At 37.1% G+C, this 22561-nt stretch overlaps 1 pseudogene; it reads right to left on the minus strand.

Moving 5' to 3' along the window:
- Positions 1 to 2361: 2361 nt before the first annotated feature.
- On the minus strand, positions 2362 to 21343 carry LOC116469922 (cleavage and polyadenylation specificity factor subunit 5-like; annotated as a pseudogene).
- Positions 21344 to 22561: the final 1218 nt, after the last annotated feature.

The following is a 22561-nucleotide window of genomic DNA, read 5'->3' on the forward strand; positions in this document are numbered from 1 at the left end:
CAAAAAGTTGGTATTCTTATTTTGATTGATTGCGCTGATGATGATGACATTTTTTCATTGTCTTCTTTTGAGAAGTGTCTGTTCATGTCCTTCGCCCACTTTTTGATGGGGTTGATTGTTTTTTTCTTGTAAATTTCTTTGAGTTCATTGTAGATTCTGGATATTAGCCCTTTGTCAGATGAGTAGGTTGTGAAAATTTTCTCCGATTTTGTAGGTTGCCTGTTCACTCTTATGGTAGTTTCTTTTGCTGTGCAGAAGCTCTTTAGTTTAATTAGATCGCATTTGTCAATTGTGGCTTTTGTTGCCATTGCTTTTGGTGTTTTAGACATGAAGTCCTTGCCCATGCCTATGTCCTGAATGGTATTGCCTAGGTTTTCTTCTAGAGTTTTTATGGTTTTAGGTCTAACATAAGTCTTTAATCCATCTTGAATTAATTTTTGTATAAGGTGTAAGGAAGGGATCCAGTTTCAGCTTTCTACATATGGCTAGCCAGTTTTCCCAGCACCATTTATTAAATAGGGAATCCTTATCCCATTGCTTGTTTTTGTCAGGTTTGTCAAAGATCAGATAGTTGTAGATATGCGGCATTATTTCTGAGGGCTCTGTTCTGTTCTATTGATCTATGTCTCTGTTTTGGTACCAGTACCATGCTGTTTTGGTTACTGTAGCCTTGTAGTATAGTTTGAAGTCAGGTAGCGTGATGCCTCCAGCTTTGTTCTTTTGGCTTAGGATTGACTTTGCGATGCGGGCTCTTTTTTGGTTCCATAGAACTTTAAAGTAGTTTTTTCCAATTCTGTGAAGAAAGTCATTGGTAGCTTGATGGGGATGGCATTGAATCTATAAATTACCTTGGGCAGTATGGCCATTTTCACGATATTGATTCTTCCAACCCATGAGCATGGAATGTTCTTCCATTTGTTTGTATCCTCTTTTATTTCATTGAGCAGTGGTTTGTTGCTCTTGAGGAAGTCCTTCACATCCCTTGTAAGTTGGATTCCTAAGTATTTTATTCTCTTTGAAGCAGTTGTGAATGGGAGTTCACTCATGATTTGGCTGTTTGTCTGTTATTGGTGTACAAGAACGCTTGTGATTTTTGTACATTGATTTTGTATCCTGAGACTTTGCTGAAGTTGCTTATCAGCTTAAGGAGATTTTGGGCTGAGACAATGGGGTTTTCTAGATATACAATCATGTCATCTGCAAACAGGGACAATTTGACTTCCTCTTTTCCTAATTGAATACCCTTTATTTCCTTCTCCTGCCTGATTGCCCTGGCCAGAACTTCCAGCACTATGTTGAATAGGAGTGGTGAGAGAGGGCATCCCTGTCTTGTGCCAGTTTTCAAAAGGAGTGCTTCCAGTTTTTGCCCATTCAGTATGATATTGGCTGTGGGTTTGTCATAGATAGCCCTTATTATTTTGAGATACGTCCCATCAATACCTAATTTATTGAGAGTTATTAGCATGAAGCGTTGTTGAATTTTGTCAAAGGCCTTTTCTGCATCTATTGAGATAATCATGTGGTTTTTGTCTTTGGTTCTGTTTATATGCTGGATTACATTTATTGATTTGCATATGTTGAACCAGCCTTGCATCCCAGGGATGAAGCCCACTTGATCATGGTGGATAAGTTTTTGATGTGCTGCTGGATTCAGTTTACCAGTATTTTATTGAGGATATTTGCAAACAAATTCTTTAATTTTCACTCTTCAACAGGACTTGATCACCAAGCAAACATAGGAGGTGATGTTACTGAGCAGAGGGTCTCGCTGCCCGGTGCACTGGAAGCCAATACTGGCTTTTATTGTGAGTCGACCAACATGGAGACCAGGTGTGCAGCTCAAATCTGTCTCCTTCTGCTGGCTTTATGGCCATATTTTTATTAAAAATTTTAAAGGTGGATTGTGGGATTCGCAGGCAGTTGGTGAAAGGAAAAAACAAAAAGGAAAGGGAAAGAAGTCCTCAGACATGGGCAGCTATCCTTTCATGGTACCTCATAGGTCCCATGTGCAAATTCAGGAGGCGTTCATATGAAATATGCTGTTGAAATTCAGGCTGTGATTTCAGCAAGGTTGTTCTGCAGATAATCTAATTGGCTATACTGGTTTTAACTGATTTCAGCCAGTTTTGTTGTCTTACAAGCAAAGGAAGTTTCAGCGTTTGTGTGTGTGTGTGTGTGTGTGTCTGTGTGTGTGTGTCTGTGTGTGTGGTGTGTGTGTGTGTGTGTGTTTTAAAATCTGTTACGCAAACTCAAGAAATTATGTTAGTCATTGGTTTCTTTAACTCTTTGGGACATGGTTTCAGTGAGAGAAAGGGAAGAATTGGGCTTGGCTCCTGGCTCCTGACTTTGATGACTAAATGACTATTCGCCAAGATAAGAAGAGTCAGGCTTCAAAATGGGGGTTAATACAGCTTTTGAGCTAATTTTTGGATATAGTGAATTGAAGGTGGAGATCACCAGGAAACAGGTATTTATGGAGGCCTTGGAAATCCAGAGAGACGTATAATGGTGATTTTCTCCAACAGTCCTCATCACATTGGGTGTCTGAATGGAGAAGGCAGATGGGTCTGCTGGACTCATCTCCTGGACTCCTTGGACTGCTTGAAGAGCGCTGAAGAGAGATGCACATGCCAGCTGATAGAGGCAGCACTACATGAACGACCAAACACAGGAGTTTAAAGAAAAAGCAAAGGTGTAGGTGGCTTTGATGAAGTCAAAGAAGTGATATAACAGGAGCGATTCTAGAGATTAATAATTTATGCACAAGGCGGTTTAGTGGAGCTAAATATTTCAGAAGGGGAACTCTTCATAGATGACCACGTAAGAGATGTGGCCACAGTGCGTGCTCCTGAGGCACGGAAGGGGGCCAGGGTGGGGCATAGTTAAACACTCTTGGCTGGTGTATCTTTTTTGATGCTCTGTCATCTCCCTTCCATTCCCGCTCTCTTAGTGTATGCTATTATATTATTTTTCTGGACTCTTCAATAGTTTTCTAATTTCTTTCTTTTCTTCCAATCCTTCTGTTTTAATTCATCTGTTAATACTGTGGCTAGAGAAACTTAAGTGCAAACTTTCTAGTCTCACTCCATTACCTTCAGAATGATTTCACCTGTTTAGCTTGACATCTGTGTATTTCAATCAATAAATTACATATTCCATACTCCATCTATTTTCAGCCTCATATTCTTTCATTCAAAACAACCTTGTCACTGTGGTCATGCTCATGGTGTTGCCATGCCCCTCATTATTACCGAATGCTAGCTAAGCCACACCCCTCACCACCTCCATACCCCACGCTGTAGCTATGACCCTCACTAATAGCCACGCCCCTTACTACAACCACTCCCCTCACGACAACCATGCCCCCACGCTATAGCCACACCCCCTAACTAACAGCCACACCCTTCACCACAGCCACGCCCCACATATGGCCACACCCCCTTGCTAATGGCCATGCCCCTCACCACATCACATCCCACAATACGGCCACATACTCTGACTAACAGCCACACTTCTCACCATCAGCCATGGCCTCTTAACGGGTTCACATCCCACATCATAGCTAAGACCCTCACCATCAGCCATGTCCCTCACTATACCCACGCCCCTCACCAACTACACCTTCTCACTGACAGCCACACCTGGTAATAAGCTTCATCCCTCACCACACCCCTAACCACACCCACAACTCACCATATAGCCACACCCCCTCACTAATAGCCATGCCCCTTACCAAGCTTTCACTCCTCACTATGGCCACACCTTTCATGATAGCCACACTCCACATTATAGCATGCCCCTTACCAAGCCACACCCCTCACCAACAACCATGGACCTGTTTGAACTGTCTTTCAGCACCAGCACTTTCATGCTTCCTTGCCTTTGTTCATGCTACTTTCTTCATTAGACATACCCTCCTTCCCCATCCATCCTTCACCCTCTACTAGTCTATGCACCTTGTCTCTAGTATTCCTTCTTGGAAGCCTATTTAGGCTCCTGAGCTGAGTTAGTCCTGTATTTCTATAGCACTGTGGAGATGTTATCATGCCACCAAACCACATTTAATCAATGTTCTATTTATTTTTTTCATTCCTAGACTAGAGGCCCTTCAGAGTGGGAATCATGCTCTCTAATATCACTCTTTCCACTTTCCACAGCACTTTAGCATCTGGTAGGTGCTAACTCGGGGGGTGACTTGATCACAGGTGACTAGTGAGAGGCATCCTCTATCTCAGCATTCTTTCACAAATGGCACAGCTTCCCTAGCGAGCTTTAGGGAATTTTGCCCTGCTTTCTGTCCCAACCATCTTGGGCTCATCACGATGACCGAGAAGGAGAAGCTGCTACCTGTAAATGTTTCTGTTGCTTCTTCATTCTCTAGAATATGATGCCCTAAGGCATCAAGGCTAAATCAGTCTCATGACTCTGAACAAGTTTGCTGCCCTCTTTCTTTTCAATGTGACCAATTTTCTAATTCATTTCCTCCGAGTTTCTCTTTGTGTGCCATTTTCCACTCAAATTATACGTATGATACATTCTATTAATATTCTCTGCACCTAAACCTACAGAGCATATATCGCTTCACTGATCATCTGGAAGGAGACGTTGCCAGAAAATAGAGCTCAATTATTTCTAAGGTGAAAGGAATTTCATGATAAGGGATTTTACCTTTAGCAGGGCTCATGCTCGTCTTATTTTATTTTCTTGAAAAACTCGAAGTCTGAGTCTCTAAGAATTGTACATTTATGATGTCTTTTTGGGCTTTGGGAAAACAGTTCTTATGAGAAAATACAGAGCATTCTTCAAGCAGATTAGATTGGCCAGGAGCATATTGGACCTGATACTTTCTTAATACCTCTAGGAGTTTGAGGCACAAATCTGAGAAATCTTTATGCATCCAGCCAGCGTTCAAACACTATTTACCAAGAGTACAAACTGGGATTAACAAGTATTCCTCACATGCATAACAAATCTATATACTTGGCAGTCACATTTTATATACCACGTGCCTAATATCCTATTGAGTAGACAAGATTTGAGATGATATATAGCTTAACTTGGAGTCATTATAATGGGAATAAATAATGTTTGCTACCAAAGACGGGTCATGTATATAAGAAGATTTATGATGCCTAGTTTGTGGTAGTTGCTGAGTTTGCTAAAATGACTAATTATATTCTCCCTTGAGGAGCTCAGTACTGGGGTTACCCTTCCAAACGGTTGCATATTCTGCCAAGTGAAGTCATTGAATCCCTGCTGAGTGTTGCCTGTTTGAATTAGGACCCAGATCCCTTTTCTGCCCCTTTCTGCCCTGCTCTGTGCCTCACGGGCCAACTGCCCTAGACTCTTTAACATGATCTCCCTGACTAGTTGAAAATGGCCAAGGAGAGGGACCAGCAGAGGACCCAGGGTGGGAGACAGTTCTGGGTGTTTATGACCACATTTCTTCCTATTGCACTTGTAGTTCTGGTGGTGACACAGTCCTCTAAGGTCATCATTCCTGTCAGTGGCCATTTTTCTTAGGCTCCTCATCTCACCAGGCTCCAGAACTATGACACGCTGTCCTGACATCTGTCTTCAGTTCCAGGGCTGAAATGGTTTCTCCTGTTGCTGGTGCATCACTGGCCCTTGGCGACTCCCTTAATCTTAACTTTAGTCAGTTTAATCCTTTTAGTGTGCCATTGATTTTGTTCTTGGTGAGACCCCAGGAAAATGAGACATTGAGTGCTAAAAGAGGCCTTTCAACTACAGTAATCTATTTTTATCTCCTGCATTAGTTTCTTGGAATTATTATAACAAATTTCCCAAATTTGGCTACTTAAAACAACAAAACAATTTATTTTCTCAGAGTACTGAAGCCAAGGAGTTAATAGTCACCATGGAATTGGGACCACACTTTCCATGAAGACTCTTGGAAAGACTCTCCCCTGCTCTTTTTAGCTTCTGGTGACTCCTGGTGTTCCTTGGCTTATGGCCACAACACTCCAGTCTCAGCCTGTGTCTTCATGGAGCCACCTCTGTGTGTCTCTGTGTGTAAATCTTCCTCTCCTTTTATGAAAACATCAGTCATTGGATTTAGGGCCCACCCCACATCGAATATAATTTTACCTTGAGATCCTTAATTACGTTTGCAAAAACACTATTTCCACATAAAGTCACATTCTGAGGTTCTGAGTGGACCTGAATTTTTTGGGGGGTGGGGGGGAGCTAGTCTATTCACTCACTACTTCACTATGAAAAACATTATCGAATCACTATTTTAGCAGAAGATAATTTGAATATGTTAATAAAAACAGAGAAATTAGCTGTATAAGGATGACAAGCAATATGTTACCAACCCTGTGTTTAATGGCTAAAATTAAAAGTAAGTCCTCACTTAATGTGATTGATAGGTTGGGTCTTGAAAACTTCAACTTTAAATGAAAGAGCAAACAACAGGTCCTCCAATAACATCACCTCCTTCAACTTATCTTCTTACACGCTGATAAGAAAAAAATTGGTTTCGGTATATGTCATGTCACTTAAAGTTTCAGTTTCCAAGAACCTATTGATGCCATTAAATGAGGATATTAGAAGAACTGATGGTGTGCATTTATATAAGTTTGTCTAAATATGATGAGGACTCCAAATAATTATTTTGTAAAGAAGGAAAGATGGTTCTTTCTCAGGCTGTTGTGGTTCTGCTCTACAAGGTTGTCGGGAATCAGGAATGCAGGCGTTTTCTACCTCATTGCTCCCCCAGCCTAGTGTTTTGCTCTCATCCACATGACTTCTCATCCACGTGACTCATGAGGGCTCACCAAACGCCTCCATTCTGACTGTCATGGAGGAGAAAGAGTGCCAACAAGGGCGCACTTCCAAGAATTCATACTTGTCACTTCTGATTGCATGTAGTTAGACAGAGCTTTATTATATGGCCCCATATTGCTGCAAAGGGAGCTTGGAATAGAAGGTTCATTTTGAACAGTCATATGTTCAGCTAAAGGTCAGAATTTACTCCCTATTTAATGAAAAACAAAGAACAGGTTTTTGGAATAATTAGCATTCTATGTCACCCTCTGCAAAACCTTAAGTACCATTTGCTTAATCTTATCTATCTTATACCTTTGCAAGATCTGCAGAATTTTCTGCAAAACATTTAATGAACTCCTTACAAGATACTTTTTAGATAAGTATTTTCTGTGCTTTCATAACCTTGTCTGAAAAGTAATTTAACACTTATTGTATGATTACCATGTGCCAAACATTCATTCAATCACCATATATTTATTGGGTACCTATTATGTATCAGTATTGAAAATGTATCAGTGACGAAGACAGCTGAAGTCCTTATCCTTTGGAGGGAAACATATCTCTAATGAGGTGGAAAAATAATCATATTAATTCATTTAATAAAGGTATAAACAAATGAATTAAATCAATTTATATAGTTATAAACATTAATAAAATGAAGTATGATACAGAGAATGACTTGGGAGGGGAAAGTTTACTTTGGATAAGAGAAATATGCTACCTTAAAGCTTATTAGCAGTTGTGCAAGGAATATTCTTTTTCCTACTTTCATGCTCAAAGTAACAATAGTGTTTATTATTTTCTCATTTTACAGGTAAAAAAATTGCCTAGGTTCATACACCTTGTAAATTCAGCCTCTGAATTTAAAGACTAATTCTGGACCCAGGGTTCCCTGTCCTTTCCTCTATTCTACATTTCTTCAAATAAGTCTTCTCTAGGGTTATCTCCATTTCACTTTATAAAATATATAGTTAGGCAATTATCTTTGAAGATGAAGGAAGATGCTAATGATTTCATCCAACTCTGTAATTTTCATGCTGCATCAGGTTAAACTTCAAAGCCAGTTTAGAAAATGTAGGAGATACTTAGAAAAGAGCAAGTGTGAGAGGCCATTGGGGTTCAGTTCGAGGATCACTGGGCATTGTTTGTAGAGAAAAAAAGACCCAAGGGGGCATGAGAGCAGCCTCCAAATATGGAGATGAGATTTGTTCCAAAGACCAATACATTTTTACCTCCTCTGTCATATTTCTGTACTTAACTGATGAGGAGAGTTTTGAGAACTAAGTCAACCATCCCTTTGTAATACTTGGATTAAGTGCTTCATTTCTAGAGTTATATGTCTCTAAAGGTAGTATGTTGGAATCACATAATATGCTTGTTAAAAATATAGATTCCTGTGCATCTCTCTAGAGGCAGGATATATTTTGAAAATAAATAACCCCTGGCAATTCTTTATGCACATTAAATTTTGAGGAGCATTATTTTACCAAAGACTATTGAATAGAAATGAGCCAGGTTAGCCTTTACACATGGTAATAATCTTACACGTTGATTGGGCAGAAGATTCAAAATAATCTTGGGTAAGTCCCTCAACTGTGGGTTTCCCCATATACAAATCAGCACATAAGGAGCCATGAGAGCCTTGCTGTGTATCTATAATTCTAGATAGTGAGACAGAGCACAGGCATAGAGTCACATGTGAAAGAAACTGAAAAGTATGAGTTACGACTGGTTATATCTGCAGAGAAATCAGGAAAAGCTACATTGAGTTGTTAAACAGTTATTACTGGTAGATGTGTTAGTACTGTTTAACAAGGCTAAAAAATTTAGTGAAAGTGAATCACTCTAATGAATACTCAAGTGTTTTTTGTTTATATTTTACTAATTTATCAGTGTGTTATCTTAAAGAAAAATCAAATTAATTACCCATCACAACCTTACATCATTTCAGAAACTTTAGGATCCATTTCCTTTCAAAAAACATTTAAGTCTGTGCCAACAAAACATTGAGATTTTTCTCGTATATTAGGAAAACAAATGAGCAAAGAGAAGGAAGATAGATTGCAACTTGTAATTTAATCTCATGGTACTGATGATATCATAAACATCACAATCTATAGATTGAATTACAACGTTGTGATCAATCTCTCTCCCTGTCTATTATCCACCACTGAATAAATGATGGCCCAGGAATCTAAATCAGAAAATGCATTCAGCACCAACACTAACAAATGAATGCAAACTACTCCTGAAACTTTCCTAAACAAAACTACCACTTACTGGTAAAATAAATAAATTTAGAACTTTTTGTATTAACATTGGGACTAAATCTTCCTGAAGACAAAGAACTTTAGAACTAGCACTTCTGGAATGACTGGCTTAATGAAATAATGTCTAAACTTGAAACGCTGTGAAGCTCTAAAACTAACACTCAACGTTTTGATTAAAAAGGATTTTGCCATCTGGCATGTTTTATTGCCACATAGATCTAAGACATTAGAAATCAATGATTCTTTGGTAGTGTGATTCCAAATAAGATATTATCTTTAAATTATGGTTTATAAGTTATTAAATGTTTTCTTTTTGTTTGTTTGTTTGAGACAGAGTCTCGCTCTGTCGCCCAGGCTGGAGTGCAGTGGCACGATGTCAGCTCATTGCAAACTTTACTTCCCGGGTTCAAGTGATTCTCCTGCCTCATCCTCTTGAGTAGCTGTGACTACAGGCATGTGACACCATGCCCAGCTAATTTTTGTATTTTTTAGTAGAGATGGAGTTTCACCATGTTGGCCAGGATGGTCTCGATCTCCTGAACTCATGATCCACCTGCCTTGACTTCCCAAAGTGCTGGGATTACAGGTGTGAGCCACCACGCCCAGCCTATTAAATGTTCTTAAGTGCTTTGGTTTAAAATTGCTCAATAGTGTAAGGAAGAAATTAGACATGCTAGTATGGACACTAACATATTGGAATATTGGACTGAAGAGAGTGAACTTGTATAAGTACACATAGCTAGACAGAGAGTTATAAGATCCCGATCTAGGACTCAGGTTCCGAAGGTATCTGAGTGCCTTACCTAGTGCATCATCCCATATCTTGTAAAAACAGTAGAATTATTCTTTGAAAATTGGCTTTGCACTGTATATTTGTAATTATAGATGCACGTGCTTTTAAGAATACAGTAATTTCTCAAAATGAAATATATTTCTTAGTATTTTATAAAGCACTGTTAAAATTGCAATTATACACACTTTTGTAGTCACCCTTAAAATTTTTAGTGAGATGAAATCAAATCAATCTTATTGTTAAAAGTAATTACTTATTAAGTAAAAGAAATTCAGAGTTGGAAGAGAATGTAAGAACCACATTTATTATTTATGCCCCAATTCCATTACTGGCTAGGAAACTACCTGGAGAAAGATACAAATATCTTTGTAGAGGGTTCACCTCCCAGATGCATATTTTTTTCCATATTAAAAACTGCTACCAACTGAAGTGCTGAGGCTTTTAAAAAAATGTACAAGGCATTGTTGACAAAACATTATATAATAATACTCTGGAATATGATATGGAAGGTAAAGATATTTAATTAAAGGATTGGATAATTCAATGGGCCCTGCTTAACGAATATTATAATAATCAAAATTAATATTTAGTTAAATTTGTCTGTATTTTCCACGTGCCAGGCACTATTTGAAATACCTTATAGTTTAACTTATTTAATACAAAAACCATATGAGATGAGTTCTCATATTATCTCAGATTACAGAAGAAGAAAATAAGTACAGATAAATCAAGTAACGTGCTCATGGTTCACACGACTAGCCATTTTGGAGCTGTGATTTAATAGCAGTAAATTTGTCTCTAGAGCCCATGAACCTATTCGCCATGAGATTCTGCATCTCACAAGCTGAGATTAATCTCTCTTCTTCCATAAGAATTTGTGAATTGAATGTACAAATACCCAGGGCCATGGTAGATACTTTCTGAATATTCCAGAAGATAGGCTTTCAGACTTGAATTCTATCTAATTAGGTATTTTATTAATCGGTGTTCTCCAGAGAAACCAAACCATTAGGATGGATATCTATCTATTTATTGACGTATTTATTTTACTTTAAGGAACAGGCTCATGAGATTGTGAAGTACGGCAAGTTTGAAGTTTGTAGTAGGCCAGAAGGCTGAAAATTCCTTGCTGGAATTTTTGTGGAAATTGCATTAAAACTATAGATCACTTTGGTCAAAACTGACATCTTTACTATTGTAAGACATGCAATCTATTAACTTTGTACATCTCTATTCATTTAGATCTTTGATTTATTTTTGTCTGTGTTTCATAATTTGCAGCATATAGATACTGTATATGTTTTGTTAAGTGTTATATGAATTATTTGTCATTGAGCAATTTTAAATGTTTTTTCTTAATTTGGTTTCTGCATGATCATTGTTAGTGTATAAGAATTCAATTGATTTTTTTGTGTTCCTGTATCCTGCAACTTACTGAACTAATTAGATCCAGAAGTTGTTTGTTGGACACCTTGAGATTTGCTACATAGACAATCATATAATCTGAAAACAGAAAGTTTTATTTCTTCATTTCCATTCTTTATGTCTTGTATTTCTTTTTCTTGCTTTATTGCACTAGTTATAACTTCCAGCTATCTTGAATTAGATTACTGAGAGCAGACATCTTTGCTGTGTTCCCAATCTGAGTGGGGGTGACTGATCATTTAGTACAGTGTTCACTGTAGGATTTCTGCATATGATTTCCTATGGTTCCCCCTGCCAGTGGTGCTGGGCTCAACTGGTGTGTTAAAGGAAGACTCCTTCCATCCAAGGAAAGAATAGGTTACTGGGATGCCTCTGTTGCTGTGTTGGAGGTAGGAGGCATGAATTCTTGCTGCCTTGTCTGGTAGCTGGGGTCACCTAAGATGCCTTGCCACTGTGTTGATCCTCCACTCCTGGAGCCCCTAACTAGTTCCTCTTTCCTTTAATATATTTCAGAGACCTCTTTTAGTTGCCTCTTTTGTTATTTCCAAAGCTTAAATTTATACTTAGGAGGATAGCGGGGAGAGACGAGTCTACTACATGTCGTCTACACAAGAAGTCATCTGTTCCGTTTCTTATATTTCAAAGCTGTCTCCTTGAGTTATACACATATTGAGGATGTTTATATCTTCTAGTTGAATTGACCACTTTTTTCAGTATGCAACATTACTCATCAATGGTAAGATTTTTTCCAGATGCCTATTTTGTCTGATATTAATATAGCCACTACAGTTTTATTTCTGCATGATGTCTTTCCCCATCATTTTACTTTTAACCTATGTCATTGGAAGGAAAAAAACTGATTAAAAATGGGTAAAGAAACTGAATAGACATTTCTCAAAAGAAGACACATGAAAAACTACATGAAGAAAATTCCCAACATCATTAATAATAAGGGAAAATGAAAATTAAAAACACAATGAGATATCACCCCATATCTGTTAGAATGGCTACTATAAAAAAGACAAAATATAAAAAGTGTTGGAGAGAATGTGGAGAAAAAAGAACCCTTTGTTCCTCAGTACACTGTTGTGGGGATGTAAGTTAGTATAACCAGACATAATATGGAGGTTCTTCAGAAAATTAAAAATAGGACTATCAGATGATACAACAATCCCACTTCTGGGTATATATCCAAAGAAAGTGAAATCAGTATGGTGCAGAGATATATGCATGCCTATATTTATTGTAGCGTTATTCACAATATCCCAGATATGAAGTCAACTTAAGTGTCTATCAACTAATGAATGAATTTTAAAATGTGGTATAATACACAATGGAATACTATTTAGCCTTAAAAAAGAATGAAATTCTGTCACTTGTGAAAACATGAATGGCAAATACCACCTGTTCTCACTTACATGTGGAATCTAAAATAGTTGAACTTATAGAAGCAGAGAGTAGAAAGATGGTTACCAGATAGTGGGAAAGGGTAGGGTGGGCAGGAGAGAAATTGGTGAAAAGCTACAAAGTTTTATTTACATAGGAAACATATGCTTTTTAGATCCATTGCACAGCATAGTGACTACAGTTAATAAAAATGTATTACATATTTCTCCTTTCCTTTAAATAATCACTCCATTTTGTTCTGATCTGCAAGTTTTCTGATAATTATTCTACTGTAATTCATATTTTTGTTCCTCAGTATATAGTGTTTCCTTTTCTCTCACTGCCTTTAAGATTATTTTTCTTTGTTTTAAATACTTATTCATTGATTTGTTTGCTTGGTGTTCATCCACCTTGGAGGATCTTTGAGTTACTTGAGTTTGTGGCCTGACATTTTTATTATATTTGAAATTTCTCTGCCATTGTCTTTTCAATATTTTTTCTTCTACTGATTACCTTTCTCTTCCAATTCTGGGACTAAAATTACACATATATATTAGACATTTTGATATTGCCCCGCCATTTTTGGCGCTCTATTATTTTTATCAATGTAGTTGCGAGTTGGCTGATTCTTTCTTCAGCCAGGTTAAGTCGACTGTTAAGACTATCAAAGGAATTTTTCATCTCTAGGATTCTCATTCTACTTTTTCTTGTAATTTCTACCTCTCTGCTGAAATCCCTCATCTGTTCCTGAATTGTTCATCTGTTCCACTGGGTTATTTAATATATGTCAGATTCATTTTACTCCCCATTCTGACAGTGTTAGCATCTGGGTCATTTCTACATCTGGATCTGTTAATTGTTTTATTTTGACAATAGGTTGTGTTTTAAGTTGGTATGTCTCTGTTTTGACTGAATTTTGAATAGTATGTATGGAGTATCAGAGACTGAACTAAATAGTATTTATATCTAGAAATGAACATGCTTCTTGTTTTAAGCTAATTAGCATTGAAAGTGACATCAATCTGGTGAGGATCTGGGCTGGATTTGGGATTTATGGTTGCTATGGTTATGCTTAGTGCATCAAAATCTTCAAATTCTTCTAACTGTAGATTGTTTATTGTATTGTTCCTAGAATAGTGGCTGTGGCTCCTGGGAGTTTTTCTAAATGTTTCTGTTTCATCTACAGCTGTGGGCATTTTCTGCATGCCTGCATTACAGAGGAGTTTCTCTCTACATCCTTACCCATCTCCCACAGGTAGCTTTCTCCTGCTGACTATGCATTGCCTCCTATAGTGGTGGGATGTGTACAGTTTTCTATTGTGTTGATCCAGCTTCCATGTAGGTAGCTGAGCTAGTCCCAGTTACGTGTCTTTCCTAGCATTCCTGCCTTGCCTCACAATGGCAGTCAATCCCCTGTTTTACACGGTGGGTTCTTGCTCGGGGACAGAGTTTCCTCCCTCTTTGCCTGCTGTTTCAAGCCCTTTCTTGCATTGGTATAGAACCTTGGGCACAAGACTGTTTCTGACCCTCCTGTGAGGTAAAGGGTTGTTTCCTCCCTATTGCAACCACAGTGGCTCAAGTTAGTTCTTGCATGTCCCCCAGTGGAAGAGAAACTTGCACTCCTCCTCCAGCCAGCCAGTGTTTTCTCTGTGATCCTGGGAAAGAGGCTTTGCAATCTTCCTACTCACCTCCCTTCCCAAAGATTTTAGACTTTTGTAGGTAGAAGACAAGATCAGGGAGTTGGCAGGGCCTTGTGCCTTCCACCTCTTCCACCCTCGGCTACTGTTCATCTCCTTTGAGTGTGGGAGTGACAGGATTTGCTGCCCCTCCTCCAGCACCGTAAACCTTTCCAATGCTAAGAGAGAAGGGACAAGGCTGGGAGGTAGAACCACATATCTTTCCCCTAGTGGTGGCCAATCCTTTCCTTCATTTCTGCACCAATACAGGAGTCTCTTTCCAGTCTTCCCACAATTATCCCCTTGAGCACTCAATGGATTCTGTGAGTCGGGATTCCCCCTTGTCTCTGGGGTTTCCATGGTTTTTGCTTATGCTATTTACTCCAGCTCACACTCAGCCAATAGCAATCTATTCCAATTTTAAGTGCATTCTTCGGTGGCTGTCTGATGACCACTATTTTTTCCCAAGTATAACATAATAATCTAGGTCATGCATCCTGTTTCCCTTCACAGTGGTCTGATTTCCCTTGAATTTTGGGCTTATTTGTTGCTAAGAAACCTCAGCTTTCTGATAGGCCCAGGTGAGAGAAAATATTTGTAAACATTGCATCCAATAAAAGATCAATACCAGAATATATAAGGAACTCGAACAGCTCAGTATCAGAAAAACCCAAATAATTCTATTTTTTAAAATGAGCAAGTGATCTGAATAAACATTTCTCAAAAGAAGACAAACAAATGGCCGACAGGTATGTGAAAAAAATGTTCCACATCACCAACCATCAGGGAAATGCAAATTAAAGCCACAAAGAGATATCATTCAACCACAGTTAAAATGGACTCTATCAAAAGAAAAAAACAACAAATGCTGGCAAGGATAGGAAGAAGGGGGAACCTTCATATGCCATTGGTGGGAATGTAAAGTAGTGCAGCCATTGCAGAAAACAGTGTGGAGGTTTCGCTCTAAAAACGAAAAAGAGAACCACCTTATAATCCAGCAATCGCACCACCGAGTACATTTCCAAGAGAAAATAAATCAGTACATGAAAGAGATAACTGCATTCCTGTGTTTATTGCAGCACTGTTCATAGTATCCAAGATAGGAATCTACCTAAATGTCCATCAACATATGAATGTATAAAGAAAATTTGGTATATGTACACAAGGACATGCTATTTAGCTTTTTAAAAGAAGGAAATCCTGTCATTTGAGACCACACGGGTGGACGTGTAGGACATTATGTTCAGTGAAATAAGCCAGGCAAATAAATTGCCTGTTCTCATTTATATGTAGGAACAAAAAGCTGAATCTTGTGGAAGTAGAAAGTAGAATAATAGTTCCCAAAGACTGAGAAGGGCATGGGAGAAGGTGAGATAAAGAGAAGTTGGTTAATGGGTTCCAAAATACAGTTAAATGGAAGGAATAATTTCCAGTATTCAGTAGTATTATAGGAAAATTATAGATAAAATAATTTATTGTGTATTTCAAATTAGATGAGAAGAAGTATAACGTTTACAACACAAAGAAAGGATAAATGTTTGAGGTTGTGGATATCCCAGTTACCTCGACTTGACAATTACACATTGTATACATGTATCAAAATATCACATGCACCCCAAACACATTTACAACTATGATATATCAACACAGTAAACAAAAATAGAAGTTATGATTTCTTCTTTTAGAGTCAGAATGACGTTCTACTATTGTACATCCCTGGGAGTGGCAGAATGTCCAGGCTATGGTCTTTAAGGGCCAAACATCTGGATAAATGTTGCTGAATTCTGTCATGTTTTGAGCTTTTCCCAAATCCATGAATCTTAAGAATCTAGTTGACAAACTTTAGAATGACGATTTTGTGTCCTATGTAGATTCAAATAAATAAAAGCATTAAGCTAGATAACAGAGTGACATGGATAAAACCCATCTTCTTGAAACTAAGTGCACTGTTACTTTTGTAAAAATTAGATTTATCCACATTATCACAATTATTAACTGAACTTATTGGCTAATTGGTAGTTCTCCATTTCATTTTCCTTTCATAGACTCACCTAGGGTATAACTGAACAATGTAGCAATAACTCACCCGTGACAAAGCTTAAAATGTTTACCCATAAAGTGTGTGTCTCACAGTGCAAATAAACTTAGACCTAGTTAGTTGAGAGAGTTAAATTACTATATTAAAATTTGTCTTTTTTTTACCTTTTACATATATTTATCTGTTTTATATGACCATTTATTCTCCTATATAACAGTCCAAAAGATTAAAATTGCATTTTATGCTTCATTAAACTATACTTTAGGATTCCTGAGATTCAGAATTAAAGTGGCATTATTATGAATAAAATGATTGAAGCATAATTATGGTATAATTATCAACTATTAAGATACTTAACCTAGATGGTTGTGTCAATAAACATAACCATTTTTTCTAATTTTTATTAAAGAGTCAAATTATAAATATACTTCATGTTTTAAATAGCTATTGCTTCTGGTTTTAACTCATTTTTATCAGAAAAATAATAACGACTTCATTTTAATCTTGAGGTAAATGCACATCCTAAGTATAACCTTGGGATAAGAGAAAGTCTGCGTGACTTATGATGCTAGATGTCATTATTGATGAACTTGTCCAGGGAATATAAAGCACACACTGAAATGTCCCAACTGTTTTCCACTTGGTGGCTCATTCGTTATTCACTTTCTGCCTCTATAAAATTAGCCAGTGGACCCTTTACAGGGAAGGATGGCTATTCTTACCAAAACTTCTAATTTCATTCTTATCTAGTCAAACACATGCTGTAGTGTTATATTAGTAATGCCCAATTAGCAAGGCCTAGGGTAGAAAATAGAAAAAAAAAAAAGGCAAATGCAAGTCACTCCTAGTAAAGTCATTTAATCTCACTCATCAACAGCTTTGCTTATCTTCACTAAAATAGCAAAGTGGAAGTTGTGTGAAAAAGAAAAGTGAGTCAGTGGGTCACGGTTCCTAGACAACATACAGTTTCTGAGCCAATGTGTTTTACTTAAGGCATTATAAGGACAATGACTTGTCCCTAAGCAGAACCTTGTTCAAAGTAGGAATTCAATATAAGTTCATTCAATGGATGGATTGAATAATATGATACTCTCAATTTTCTATGCAAAACTTACAGGTATTAATATTTTGCCATATTTATTAAATTATTCACTCACATATACCCTCTATCATGTGACAGACACTGCCCAGGGTGCTGAAAATCCCTAATTCATTCTTGATACCCTCTCTCAAGCACTTCAGGGATAAAATGAGTTTTGCTGAGATAGAATTATCTTTGGGTGGGTGTGACTGGGACACAGCTTGAACATACCTAAGGTCTCAGAACATTCTGCATCTTGACCTGTGTGCCAATTACCTGGACATTTTACATGGTTAAAATTTATTGAGTTTACAATTACGTATTTTTTCTGTATGCTTCTTATCTTAAAAACCTTTTTACATGGGATTTGTGAATTGACTTTCATAACCACAATGTATTTGGTTTGACGGTCAAAGTGCAAGCTATAGAGGACTAATAAACATCCAAGATTGCGTGCCAATTAAAATACAGGAAGCCCAGTTAAACTGGAATTTCGATAAATACTAACATTATTTTTCCTGTAAGTATGCTCCAAATATTTCATGAACATACTTATAATAAAGAGTACCTAACTAAGTGTCTTATAAATCCTGTAAATTTTATTTGCTACGTCAGGTAATCTTAACTGGAAGTAATCCACAATCACTGTAAATCAGCAATAAAATATTGCTTTTTTGCTTTTTACAGTTATATAGTATTTGCCACCTATCTTGAAACAGCTCACATTTTCCTTGTAATACTATGAAGCTGTTATAAATCTACTCTAGCTAGAGAAATTTGCAAGACATATTTTTAATTACAAAAGAAAGATCACCAGCCTTGGTTTTCAAGAATTAACCAGGAAAATTAGGAGGTAGAATGAGAAGAATAAAATTATCACATTGTAACACCAACAACTGCCTTAAATTAATACTGTGCAGCTTTCTAAAATCAAATAATAACAGTTTAAACCTATCATAAATAATATATTAATTCTACAGGTAGATTTTGCTGTTTCCCTGCAGTTCACTGTGGTGATTCTACTTATTATTAACTTTTCACATTTATGATATACAGATTGTTTTTGCCTTCTTAGTTCATTCTAGAAGTTAACTTTGTTGTACGTTGGGCAAAAAACCAAGGACAACCTGAAGAACTCACTCATCTCTGGTTCCTGCTGGTAGAATTCTTATGCCTGGAAGTGCCATGTGGAATAACTTACTTTGTATAGGCAACTGGTGAAAAATTTAGTGAACTAACTAAATTATTTTTACTTTTGTTTCAAATATATGGAGGCTGCATATTTCTTCTAGCAATTCAGAATGATATTCTGAAAATAAATTCCCATTGATATTTTGTTAGTTTTCCATGAAATGGCCAAAGGGGGGGAAACTTTTAATATTATTTATTAATGATTCAATAACCAGGTTATCAGTAAGTTCTGTTTTATTGTATATGCTGTAAAAACTTCTTTTAAAATATAGGACAACCAGCAGGGCGTATTCTCATAGTCAACTGTATTTTTTTTTTTTTTTTTTTTGAGACAGAGTCTTGCTTTGTCGCCCAAGCTAGAGGGCAGCGTCATGATCTCAGCTCACTACAACCTCTGCCTCCCAGGTTCAAGCGATTCTCATACCTCAATCTCCTGCACCACCACACCCGGCTGATTTTTTATTTTTAGTAAAGACGGAGTTTCACCATATTGACCAGGCTGGTCTCAAACTTCTGACCTCAAGAGATCTGCCCACTTTGGCCTCCCAAAGTGTTGGGATTACAGGCATGAGCCACTGCGCCTGGTCAGTCAACTGTATTTTGTTCTTCAAGTACTTTTTATCTAAAGTCCTTTTGCACAGTAAAAATTATTGTTATTTTTATACCTAATATGGGAACGTTATAAGTAAGTGATGTCTAGTAAAGAAATTCTATTTTTTTCCATGTAAAACACTGAGAAAATCAAGCTCATAACCATCAAAGCAATCATTTTAAAACCTCGGCAAAGATAATGGTCTATAGTTCACCAGAGTCCAATATACTTTGAGTGTTATACTTTATATTTTTTATGCACGATACTGTATCATGGTAAGTTGAAAACGTTAATGTACCCTTAAGTATCTGTAAAGATCAAGGTGTCAGAGAAATAGAGAATCATTTTCCTTATGAACAAGTGGCCTACTTCACCAAAAGTTGTTATATAACATAAATCCAGCATTTAATGGTGCACAAAACATGTCACTCTATGTATATGCTCTATAGAATGCCATCTTCGGATTGTTCCTAACAAAAATTCTACGAAAGCTTGCAAGAGTTCATTTTATCTTCAGAAGAGCCTAACTATCTAGTCATGAAGTTGTTTAAAGGCTGGAGTAGAGGGAGATTGTTCTGTTTACTGAGAAAATGCTGTAAAATCCTTGTACAGTTTTAAGCCTGTGTCTTCATTCTTCGTGTTTCCGTTTGCATGGTTGTCATCAGCAAGCATTTGTTTTCAGTTTACCAGGGAACATACTGTAATATAGTGCAACTTTCTGTTGAATAAGGGAAGAGTACATTGAAAACAATTAGAATTTAAATTAACCTATTTTTACAATTTGTTAATATTTTTAAATTTATTTGATTGCCTGTCACAAATCTATGACAATAGCAAAAGGGATATAGGCTACTAACAGTAACACATTGTCTGCCTGTTAAAAATTCTATAACAAAGGAAAATAACACATATGTAACAGTTAATTAATACTCAAAACCTCTTATGAAGGACTAAAAATTGCAAAACATATTGATTCTTAATTTTGAATCTGAATATACGAGCTACATGAATGTAAATATTTATGCTGTATAGACATAACATTTAATAATGTATGCAAGATTTTTTTCTGCTATACAGTCTGTGAGTTACCTTAAAGCACTAACAAATAGTTATTTTACTATGACTGCAATGAAATGGCTCAAGCTACTCCCCATTTTTAGAAAGAAGTCTATTTTCTTTAATGTTGCACAAAAAGTATGAATAGAACCAAAAGTAAACGTTATCACATTTCTTTACACTACTGTCTAGGTCTTTATATTAACTTTATCACTCAGACAATAGAAAGCGGCGGCAATTTAGGGATTGGGAAAGAGATAAAACAAACAAAAAAAAAACTTTTCAACCACATTCATTCTTCTACACTGTGTATATCTGTGCTCACAGAATTGGCTTCTTTCACTTCTCCACTGTACAGGGATTCCGCTGAAAATAAAACTGGACCTGCTCAACAGCTGAGGGAAGCTGGAAATGATGCGTCCATATCTCGGTTCACTGTCATACAATTAAAACAACGGTGTATCTACCGACTTATAATTTTTAGGGACTGCAAACAAGGCTTTTTCTTGAAGTTGAACCAAAAAACCACTCCCTGTGTCCCGTAGACTTTGTAACATGTGCAGGAACATAAGGATACCGAGGAGGTTCAAAATGCGCTCTCCATCAGTTACCAATGCAGCCATCAATCACCCAGTCTTCAGAGCCCTGTCTTGATCGCCCAGTGTCTCTGACATTAAGCGTTTTAGTCCTCCAACTTCATCTTCTGGGTTAAGTTCCCGACCAGGTGATCTGAAGAAAGTTGTTCCCAGCTGTAGCGGTAACCCATGGGGTAGCCGGGGCTCATGTCCAATCAGAACCCTTTCTGGAGTCCTCTCCATTCTAATTTTATCAAATCCTTTCCTCATGCACTAAAATCTGGCTGCAACAGAGCTGTCCTTCACACAGAGGGGGTCTTTTGTACCAAAAATAATAATTGATAAGAGGGTTCAACTTGATGGTGTGCTCCAGGGTGAGGGGCTGGGTCTGCTGCATGTACTTGCTGCCCAGTGATTGACCGCCCAGGACCAGCCAGTCTGTGAGCATTTGGGTGGTGCCATAGACATGCTGGTGAGCTCAACCCTGGAGGACAGCAGGTAGGGGGAGGCAGGGCGCACAGTTAAGTTATCTGCAACCCATCCAGGAGCCACTGCCTGCCATTAACAGGAGACCCCGAGAGAAGGCCAAAACTCTTTCTAATCATAAATTTCATATAAACTAGGGAAGAACTGGCAAAATGGAAAAAAATTACTCCGTTAACTATGTGTTTAGACTTAGCTAATAGATTTTGGAATCAGTATCATTATTTGCTACTAGGCATTCAATAAATATTCTAGACATTGTTTTATAGTCTTTTATTTTTTTCTTCTCTTCAATCTATTTTTAATTGACAAAAATTATATATATATATTTATCTCATACAACATGATGTTTTGAAATATGAATACATGGTGGAATGGCAAAATCAAGCCAATTGACATATGCATTACCTCACTAATGTTTTGTGGTGAGAACACTTAAAATCTACTCTCTTAGCAATTTTCAAGAATAAATTGTTATTAATTATAGTATGTTGTACAATAGATTCCTTGACCTTATTTCTCATAACAGAAATTTTGTAACCAATATCACCCTCATTCAAGCCTCTAGTGACCACTGTTCTATTCTCTACTTCCATGAGTTCAACTTTTTTAGATTCTGCATATGAGTGAGATCATATGACATTTCCCTTTCTGTGACCAGTTTGTTGAACTTAACATAATCATGCAGGTTCGTCCATGTTGTCACAAATGACATGATTTTATTATTTTCCAAGGCTAAATAGTATTCTATTGTGTATCATATCACATTGTCTTTATTCATTCATCATTTGATGAAGACTTGGATTGATTCCATATCTTGGTTATTGTGGATAATGCTGCAGTGAATATGGGAATGCAAATATCTCTTTGACATGTTGATTTAATTTCCTGCGGATGTATACCCAGTAGTGGTATTGCTGGATCATATGGTAGCTCTATTTTTGATTTTTTTAAAAAACCTCCATACCATTATCCATAATGGCTGTACCAACTTATATTCCTATCAACAGTGTGCAAGCGTTTCCCTTTCTCCATTTCCTCTCCAATATGTATCTTCTGACTTTTTGATAATAGACATTCTAATAAGCTTGAGGTGGCATCTCACTGTGGTTTTAATTTGCATTTTTCTGATGATTAGTGATGCTGATTTTTTGTAAAATACCCGTTGGCCATTTGTATATCTTCTTTTGAGAAATGCCTACT

This window comes from Hylobates moloch, unplaced genomic scaffold (assembly GCF_009828535.3).
Source record: "Hylobates moloch isolate HMO894 unplaced genomic scaffold, HMol_V3 SCAFFOLD_5, whole genome shotgun sequence".
In the NCBI taxonomy this organism is placed as follows: domain Eukaryota; kingdom Metazoa; phylum Chordata; class Mammalia; order Primates; family Hylobatidae; genus Hylobates; species Hylobates moloch.